The following is a 9969-nucleotide window of genomic DNA, read 5'->3' as shown; positions in this document are numbered from 1 at the left end:
ATATATATGGAATGCTTCACGAATTTGTGTGTCATCCTTGTGCAGGGGCCATGCTAATCTCTGTATCGTTCCAATTTTAGTATATGTGCTGCCGAAGCGAGCACTGTCTTTGTGTTTCTTAAAGAATCAGAGGAGGATTCCCATTTTTCTCTCTTCTTAATTTAGAAATTTAGAAACGTTTGTATTGTAAGATAAGATTAATATTTTTCTTACCCATTTAGGCTAATAGGAACTGTCTCTTTATTTAAGACCTTATTGGTTATATACTCCAAAAAATAAAAAATATAGGCTATATATTCCATATGCTCATGTATTGCTTATTATCTTAGTCTCTTGTGAGCCCAAGGTCTGGGGGAGAATTTATGGCCTTGGGAAATTATAAAGATTTCCCCAGTCTTAGAAAGAATCCAGGAATTTGCAGGACTATTTAAACGTAGCATGGGATGTAACATGAAGCTGCTCGCAGCAGCTGGCAAGGAAAATCTGAGGCTTCTTTCAACCCCTGCTGTAAGTTGAGGGTGGCATGGGAGCAGAAGAATGGAAGGGACCCTACTCAAATCTTGGACAGAGTCAAGACCAGGATCAAGGTGTTAAGGCAACACCACTTGCCTTATATGCAGCCACCAGGATTTTATCCCCCAGAACTCCATATTATCTGTGGAGGACCACCAGTAGTGATCCCTGAGCACAGAGCCAGGAGTAAGTCTTGAGCACCAGGCCCCCCTACAAAGTCCCCACCAAAAAGAGAGAGAGAGAGAGAGAGAGAGAGAGAGAGAGAGAGAGAGAGAGAGAGAGAGAGAGAGAGAGAGAGAGAGAGAGAGAGAGAGAGAGAGAGAGAATGAGAATTGGGAGAACTGGGTAGAAAAAGGGCCAAGGTGGAGTGAGCCCATTGCTCTCAGGGATATCCCTGGTCCCAAAGACAAGCTTGGGAAACAGAGGGTAATAAGCCATCAGGAGACACAGACAGCACTTGAAGCAATGTTTTAGAAGTGTAGGTCTGGGGGTCGGGAAGGTGGCGCAAGAGGTAGCCAAGGAAGGAAGGCGGGTTCGATCCCCCGGCGTCCCATATGGCCCCCCAAGCCAGGGGCGACTTCTGAGCGCATAGCCAGGAGTAACCCCTGAGCGTCAAACGGGTGTGGCCCGAAAACCAAAAAAAAAAAATAGAAGTGTAGGTCTGGAAGGGAAGGTCACAGTGTTATCCCTTCTGTCTTCAGCATCCCATATGTCAGGGGTGGCGAACACGCAGCTCTCGAGCCGCATGCGGCTCCCGGCCAAAATGAATGCGGTTCTTTGCCTCTTCTCATTCTTTTGTATACTGGGCTCTTTGCCAAGTTTGGATTTTGTTCTGCTGCTTCTGAGGAGGAGGGACCTCTGAGGAGAGAGCTCCCAGCTCGGAGTCCCACCCCCAGGCTGCGTGGCTGCATCCTCCCATCTCCCATCCCTCAGAAACAACTGCACGGGCCAGCGAGCGGGCAGGGGACCCATGTGTCACATGTTGGGTCACATAATTGTTAAAATTATATGCTTTTGTGTGAGTGTTTGTTTTGACAGGTCACTGCGTGGTGTGGCTCTCTGACTCTCACAGTTTAAAATTTTGGCTCTTTATTCGCCTTCCCTCCCTTGAGCCTGCCAGGAGCGATTTCTGAGCGCAAATCTAGGAGTAAGCCCTGAGCGCTGCTGGTATGGCCCAAAACTCAAAAAAGCAAAAAAGGAAAAAGAAAAGAAATAAAACTTTCCTTAGACCTGAATTCTAAGACTAACTTCAAAGCAGCCATATGTTAATAAGGTTCTTTAAGATAATCAAAGTACCCCATTCTTTAATATTGTCATGCTAGTTGTTAGTGTAGTGGGGGCAGTGGGGGGTATTAGTGGTGGAAATGTTGCATTGGTGAAGGGAGGTATTTTTTTTTTATTTAAACACCTTGATTACATACATGATTGTATTTGGGTTTCAGTCATGTAAAGAACACCACCCATCACCAGTGCAACATTCCCATCACCAATGTCCCAAATCTCCCTCCTCCCCACCCAACCCCCCCCCCCTGCACTCTAAACAGGCTTGTCCATTTCCCTCATAAATTCTCATTATTAGGACAGTTCAAAATGTAGTTATTTCTCTAACTAAACTCATCACTCTTTGTGGTGAGCTTCCTGAGGTGAGCTGGAACTTCCAGCTCTTTTCTCTTTTGTGTCTGAAAATTATTATTGCAAGAATGTCTTTCATTTTTCTTAAAACCCATAGATGAGTGAGACCATTCTGCATTTTTCTCTCTCTCTCTCTGACTTATTTCACTCAGCATAATAGATTCCGTGTACATCCATGTATAGGAAAATTTCATGACTTCTTCTCTCCTGACAGCTGCATAATATTCCATTGTGTATATGTACCACAGTTTCTTTAGCCATTCGTCTGTTGAAGGGCATCTTGGTTGTTTCCAGAGTCTTGCTATGGTAAATAGTGCTGCAATGAATATAGGTGTAAGGAAGGGGTTCTTGTATTGTATTTTTGTGTTCCTAGGGTATATTCCTAAGAGTGGTATAGCTGGATCATATGGGAGCTCGATTTCCAGTTTTTGGAGGAATCTCCATATCGCTTTCCATAAAGGTTGAACTAGACGGCATTCACACCAGCAGTGGATAAGAGTTCTTTTCTCTCCACATCCCCGCCAACACTGTTTATTCTCATTCTTCGTGATGTATGCCATTCTCTGTGGTGTGAGGTGGTATCTCATCGTTTTGATTTGCATCGGGAGGTATTCTGTTTATGACTGAAACCCAACTACAAACACGCTTGTAATCATGGTGGTTAAATAAAGATTTTTTAAAAAATAATGAAAGTGATAATTACTTGTCCTGGCATGCTATTATACTAGAAAGTATACTCTTTTTTTTTTTTTTTTTTTTTTTTTGGTGTTTTGGGCCACACCTGTTTGACGCTCAGGAGTTATTCCTGGCTAAGCGCTCAGAAATCGCCACTGGCTTGGGGGGACCATATGGGATCCTGGGGGATCCAACCACGGTCCTTCCTTGGTTAGTGCTTGCAAGGCAGCACCTTACCTCTAGCGCCACCTCACCGGCCCCAAAGTATACTCTTAAATTATAATAGCCACCTTTAGAATTTCATTAATATCTAAAATGCCACAAGATAGATACAATTATTATCCTTGCAGGATTTCTGTGTCTTGCCCAAGGTCCTATGTTCCCAGACAGCTTTTCTTAGCCCAGTGCTGGCTAATGTCTAGAGCTGGAGCAAACAGCCTTCTGATGTCCCTCTGTTTAAAAAAAATGCTGAAACGAACAGAAAGATCATACCTGCTACCTCAGTTTTACTGAGATACTTTATACTACTGCAAGATAGCCATTGTCTACTCAGACACCATTTTCCAGTGTGTGTTTAAATATAGCCGCTTGGTACCCATCTACATGAGGCTAATATTCCAACAGGATAACAGGTACCACAGCCAATCAGAGTTCGCCCTTCTCAAGTCTTCCCTGTCTTCAGCTAAAACTGAATAATATACCATAGTGTTCTGTTTACTGCACTATCCTATATTTTGTTACATTATGTAAATATAAACTCTTTTGGACAGAGAGATAAAACAAAGGACTGAAGTATGGGCTTTGCCTACTGGGGCCCCAAGTTCCATCCTCCACACCACATGGTTCCCTGAGCACTAACACTAGATGTGTCCCAAAACAAAACAAACAAACAAAAAGAGTTAAATTTTGTTTTGTTTTGTTTTGTTTTTGGGCCACACCAGGCAGCACTCAGGGGTTGCTCCTGTCTCTGCTCTCAGAAATAACTCCTGGCTGACTTGGGGGACCATATGGGATGCCAGGGATTGAACCAGGGTCAGTCCCAGGTTGGCTATATGCAAGGCAAACGCCCTACCGCTATGCTATTACTCTAGCCCTAAATGTTGTCTTTTATATAGCTCACAAGAAAATGTCTAACTTCAAAATATTTTTAAACTAGGATTAAAGACAATGCAGACAGGGAGGATATGATGGCCAATCCTAAAATAATTTTTAAACATAATTTGAAAGACCTTATGGCTATATTCATATTTAATTAGGTATGGCTTATTATTAATCTCTAGCTATTAGTGGATTTAAAAACATTTTTAAAAAAATAATTCTAATCAGGCCAGATTTAGAATTACCTTGCACTTGGTCAATCCTGGTTCAATTCCCAGCATCACATATTGGTCCCTCAAACGTTTGCTCAAGGGATCCTTGTGCAAAGTCAACCAGGTGTGAGCACAACCAGTTGTGGCACAAAAACCAAAATAATTAATAAATAATGTAATTAAAAAATTTTTGTTCACTTTTTTTGGGGGGATCACACCCAGCAGTGCTCAGTCATTACTCCTGGCTCTATACTCAGAAATAGCTCCTGGTAGGCCCAGGGGAACCATATGGGATGCCGGGATTCTAACCACCGTCCTTCTGCATGCAAGGCAAACAAACGCCTTACCTCCATGCCATCTCTCCGGCTCCCAAATAATGTAATTTTTAATAAATATACTATATCATATCCAATGCATTGTATAAATTTCTTATTTATGAACATAGTAGGAACTTTTTTTTTTTAGTATAGTTTGAATAGAGAGCTTCAGTGAACTCAGTCCTGAATTTCACTCTCTGTGTATCCTGCTATCCCAGAAACACTGTCATGTTTCCCTGGGTAACATTTTTAAAATTGATAACACCTCAAAAATTACTCATGAGTGAAGTATTTGGTTTAGGGTTTTTTTTTTTTCAGTTGGTTTAGGGTTTTTTTTTTAAGTATATTTTGGGGGAGTTGCTTTGTTTCCCTTTGTTTCTTTTGGAAGGGCCATACCCAGTGATGCTCAAGTGATGCTCTGCCATCCAGGATCATTCCTGGTAGGGCTTGGAACATGTAGGTTACCAAATATCAAACCCAGATCAACCATTTGTAAGACAAATGCCCAACCCACTGTACTTTAGCTCCAGCCTTAAGTATTTGGTTTTTAGGAATTAGAAATCCCCCAGAGAGAGGAACAAAAGCTTTAAGAGAATGAATCTTTCTAACTACTATTGTCATAGTGGTCCCTTTTCTGCCCTAACTGTGCTCCCATGCTCTGTAGCAAGTTCCAACTGTAGACCAGCCCTGCTCTGGTCTCTGCTATCTTTGGGTATTATTACCATACTACGTTTGTGTGTGTGTGTGTGTGTGTGTGTGTGTGTGTGTGTGTGTGTGTGTGTTTCACAAATGAGTGAGATTATCTTTGTCTTGGAAATGATCACTCTGGACAAGAACTGGGTTCTGAAAGGAGGTAAAATGATGTGAATGATACCCCTTCAGTAACAAGATTGAAAACCACAGTGTCTAAAAGGAAAAAAAAAAGAAGAGAAAAGAAGTGTCTGCCATAGAGACAGGTGGGGGACAAGGGGATGGGGAAGACAGGAGGCAAACATTGGTTGTGGGAAATGTACACTAATAAAGGGATGGCTGTTGGACATTATATGACTGGAATTTGGTAATGATCAACTTACATACTACTCTGTATCTTACAATGATTCAATTTTAAAATTATTTTATAAATAATAAAGAACTGGGGCCAGAGAGATAGCATGGAGGTAGGGCGTTTGCCTTGCATGCAGAAGGACAGCGGTTCAAATCCCGGCATCCCATATGGTCCCCCGAGCCTGCCAGGAGTGATTTCTGAGTGTAGAGCCAGGAGTAACCCCTGAGCACTGCCAGGTGTGACCCCAAAAACAAACAAACAAAAAACAATAATAAAGAACCAGCTGCCCTAGTTGTCAAATGGAGACTCATCACAAGGGTCTCCTGGTCACTACTAAACTGAAACTGATCAGGAACCACGTCCAAGCACCCCAAGCTGGATGTAACCACTGAGCTCCAAACACACCCAAAAGAAAAACCAAGCTGCCTTCTCTATGACTATTGGGTGCACAGATATTTAAATAAAGGTTTTTATTGTTGTTATTATATTTATATGATTATATATTTCATTATTACATGTATTGCTTATTGACTTAGTGATAATTTAATTAGTAGCAAAATGAGAAGAGCAACATTAAGAGTGTAGAGTTGGGGCAATACGACAGACCTAGCAAACAGAAGTCACTAGGCCCTGGCAGCTGAAAAAGGACAGAATGTGATGAAGATCATCAGGTCATGTCTACCTCGAGTGAAAGAACAGAACCCTGAGACTAGGTGCGTGCTCAGAGACTCAGAAAACGTCTCTGAATGGCTGACTTGGACCCCCAGTACAGAGGCCTGTACATAAACTGCCCATCAGAGGGCGCAGTAGACATGTCAACCTGAGCGGCAAATTGCTCCATGGGAAGCAGAAGATAGAAGGAACACCAAGAGTTCAAAATCCAAATGGATATGATAGCTTTATCACATGAAAATACATGAGGCCTGAGTGATAGCACAGCGGGGAGTGCGTTTGTCCTGCACAAGGCCGACGTGGGTTTGATCCCCGGCACCCCATATATCTATTCCCTGAGCCTGCCAAGAGTGATTTCTGAGCGCAGAGCTGGGAGTAACCCAGCGTAACCCACTTAAAAGAAAAAAAAAAATACAGAGGCATCAGAGCTTGTCATTGGCTGGCTGAGTCTCCATAATAAGGAAGACTGATAGACAGTGCAGGGTTCCCATAAGGCCCTGGGTCAGACAGAGCCCCTGGGTTTCTAAGGACAGCTCCTCCCTCCTGATGGGCTCGGTCAAGTCTCCCACCTGCAAACCTCTCCCATCACATCTTGATTTTTAGCGTTTATCTCTCATAAGGCTAGAAAGACCATATATTTACAAGTTCTTAGTAAAGGGCCAAGTTTGAGGATGGGCAACTAAATTCATGCTCATCCCTTACAGAGGTTAAATGACATGGAGCTTGAACCATAGTACAGGACATAAAACTCCTGCTTTGCTTGCATCTGATCCCATTTCAGCTGGAATCCTCATCATCATAAATGATCTCTAAGTACCATCAGAGGTCAGAGGTAGGAATAGACCCTGAGCATTGTCAAGTGGCCCAACCACACCTGTTTTTTTTTTTTTTTTTTTTTTTGGTTTTTGGGCCACACCCGGCAGTGCTCAGGGGTTCCTCCTGGCTGTCTGCTCGGAAATAGCTCCTGGCAGGCACGGGGGACCATATGGGACACCGGGATTCGAACCAACCACCTTTGGTCCTGGATCGGCTGCTTGCAAGGCAAACACCGCTGTGCTATCTCTCCGGGCCCATCTTTTTTTTTTTTTTTTGGTTCAACCACACCTGTTATGCTCCCCAAATAGACATAAAGTAGACCAGAATCATCTGTGTGGATTGGCTATCTTTTTATCACAGACGGGACTTCCAGCCTACACCAACAGAGGGACTACAAAAGTGTCTTTCCACCAACACCCACTTCTGGCTTCTCTCCTTTTTTTCTCTTGGTGCCCTTAGTCCTTGTTTGGGGTAAAGGGAAAAGATTCATGCACAGGGGTCAAAATGACATCACGAGCCATGTGAACTCTATAATTCACTTCCAGGCTCAGAGTTCCAGACTCAGGGCCTGTTGAGAAGTATTTGGTAAGAGGCTCTCTGAGTCAGCCAGTCTCTCTCCAGAAGACTTCCTAGGGCACTTTGCTACAGAGCCACACATGGATAAAATGTAGTACTAAACGAAATACCTATCATAGAATGACAGCTGCCACATGATTCACTTAAAAGGGATAAAAATAATCATATTTGGGGCCGAAGAGATAGCATGGAGGTAAGGTGTTTGCCTTTCATGCAGAAGGTCATCCGTTCGAATCCTGGCATCCCATATGGTCCCCTGTGTTTGCCAGGAGCAATTTCTGAGCATGGAGCCAGGAATAACCCCTGAGTACTGCCGGTTGTGACCCAAAAACCAAAATAATAATAATAATTTATAGAATTGAAGAGTAGAGCAGGGGCCAGAGAGACAGCACAGGGGTTAAGGGCCAACCAAGGTTTCGTCTCCAGCACTGCATGTAATCTTTTTTTTTTTTTTTTTTTTTTTTGGTTTTTGGACCACACCCGGCGGTGCTCAGGGGTTACTCCTGGCTGTCTGCTCAGAAATAGCTACTGGCAAGCACGGGGGACCATATGGGACACCGGGATTCGAACCAACCACCTTTTGGTCCTGGATTGGCTACTTGCAAGGCAAACGCCGCTGTGCTATCTCTCTGGGCCCTGCATGTAATCTTTTGAGAACTGCTAAGAATGATCCCTAAGCCCAGAGCCAGAGTAAGTCCTGAGCACCTCTGGATGCATCCCTTCCCCCAACACACATCAAATAAACAAATGGAGAGTAGAACAGTAGTTACCAAACGCTGTAGGGAAATTGGGGACCACTAATCAATCGGTATAAGTCCAGCTAAGCAAGTAACCTATAAGCATTATCAACAAGTATAAATTCTAAGAAAGATAATTTGTTATAAATGGTGTGTGTGTTGGCTCAATGGTAGGGTGATGGATAAAGCATATATACTGTTTTGATTTCAGCATCTCTCTCTGTCTCTCTGTCTCTCTGTCTCTCTGTCTCTCTCTCTCTCTCTCTCTCTCTCTCTCTCTCTCTCTCTCTCAACACAAAGACTAAGAATCAAGCCATAGCAGAAGATTTGGATAAAAAGGAAATATGATGAGAAGAGGTGATCCACAGAGAGAGGTAGGAACACAAACACACAAAATAGAATAGTATCACAGAAGCTATGTGAGAAACACATTTCTTTAAAATAAAAAGAGGTTTTTATTTAGAAAAATCTGAGGAAGTAGAAAGGAGGGAGGGAGGGAAGGAGAGAGAGAGAGAAAGAAAGAGAGAAAGAGAGAGAGAGAGAGATGCATTCAAGAGAGAATGAGGGATTGTCCAAAGGTGAAGTGATACTCAGTATGAGTAAAAGTATGAAAGATCACATCTGAAAAGGGGAGATGCAGGTGACATGTGCTCAGGCACCATGTGAGCAGGCAACACACATGCTGAAACCAATTTTAAGAGCTGTCAACTATGCCAGCGTCAATGGAACCTGAAAGAGACATAGACAAGAGGCAGGAGACCTTTAGAAGGAGAATAGCCCGACTTGGCCTCCCCTAACTGAGCAGCAAACATCGTGGGCTATATAAATTGTGAACTAATTCAAACGACATAAGCAACTAGTTAGAGGAGGGATGTGGGAGAGTAGGAATTTCTCTCTTTACTGCTGTGGCTAATTGTCATATGTTAATTACTATCATTTAGTGACATGAGTTTTCCAAAGGGTCCTCTTTTTATCAAGTGTTCCCAAACTTGGGCCATATGGAAATATAAGGACCAGCCTTCATCTTGTTCCCAAGAACCCAGGGAATTGGAAATTAACTCCAGTTGAATCATAAGGAGTAAGAGTTGAGTTTTTATTTGTGGAATTATTTACACATCTGAGTGATATGTGGCATGATTTTAATCTTAGCTCCATAAAAATAAAATCTTTGGAAAATAATGAAAACTTTGCTTGGGCACACATTTAGGTGAGACCTTGTGGGGTGTGTGTGGGGAATCATTGAAGGACCCTTTCCTTCTTATATTTTAGATTTTGGGACACATCCAGTGCTCTGAGGCCGCTCCCAGCTCCGTACTCGTGGGGCTGGGGAGTGGGAGTGGGGTTACTCTAGAGATGCTCAGGGGACAGTGAAATAAATACCAGGTATCAAAACCTGCAGGCAAAGCAAGTAATCATCCCATTGTGCTTTTCTCTTTAGTCCTGAGGGGTCTTTTCTATCTTGGAATATTTTTAAATCAGAGTCCAAACCTATGAAGGCATTTGAAAACCTGAAAACCTAGAGTGTTGAACTAAAAATAGCACATAAACTACACTTCCCGAGAGACACCAGGAGCGGGTATCTCCCTCTGCCCGGTTTTCTTCGCCGCACGGGACGCTGGGAAATGTAGTCCACGAGTGCCATGTGACTCAGAGTTCAGCTCAGGACTGGGCGCCAG

General features: G+C 43.1%; 1 non-coding gene across 1 annotated transcript; it reads right to left on the bottom strand.

Annotated features, from left to right (window-relative positions):
* On the bottom strand, window positions 1–104 carry LOC126004621 (U6 spliceosomal RNA). The gene has a single exon (XR_007493889.1). It is a non-coding gene; the product is annotated as a U6 spliceosomal RNA (small nuclear RNA).
* Window positions 105–9969: the final 9865 nt, after the last annotated feature.

This window comes from Suncus etruscus, chromosome 3 (genome assembly GCF_024139225.1).
Source record: "Suncus etruscus isolate mSunEtr1 chromosome 3, mSunEtr1.pri.cur, whole genome shotgun sequence".
NCBI lineage: Eukaryota > Metazoa > Chordata > Mammalia > Eulipotyphla > Soricidae > Suncus > Suncus etruscus.
Note: the sequence above shows the minus strand (reverse complement) of the source record. Positions and strands in the feature narration are given on the sequence as shown.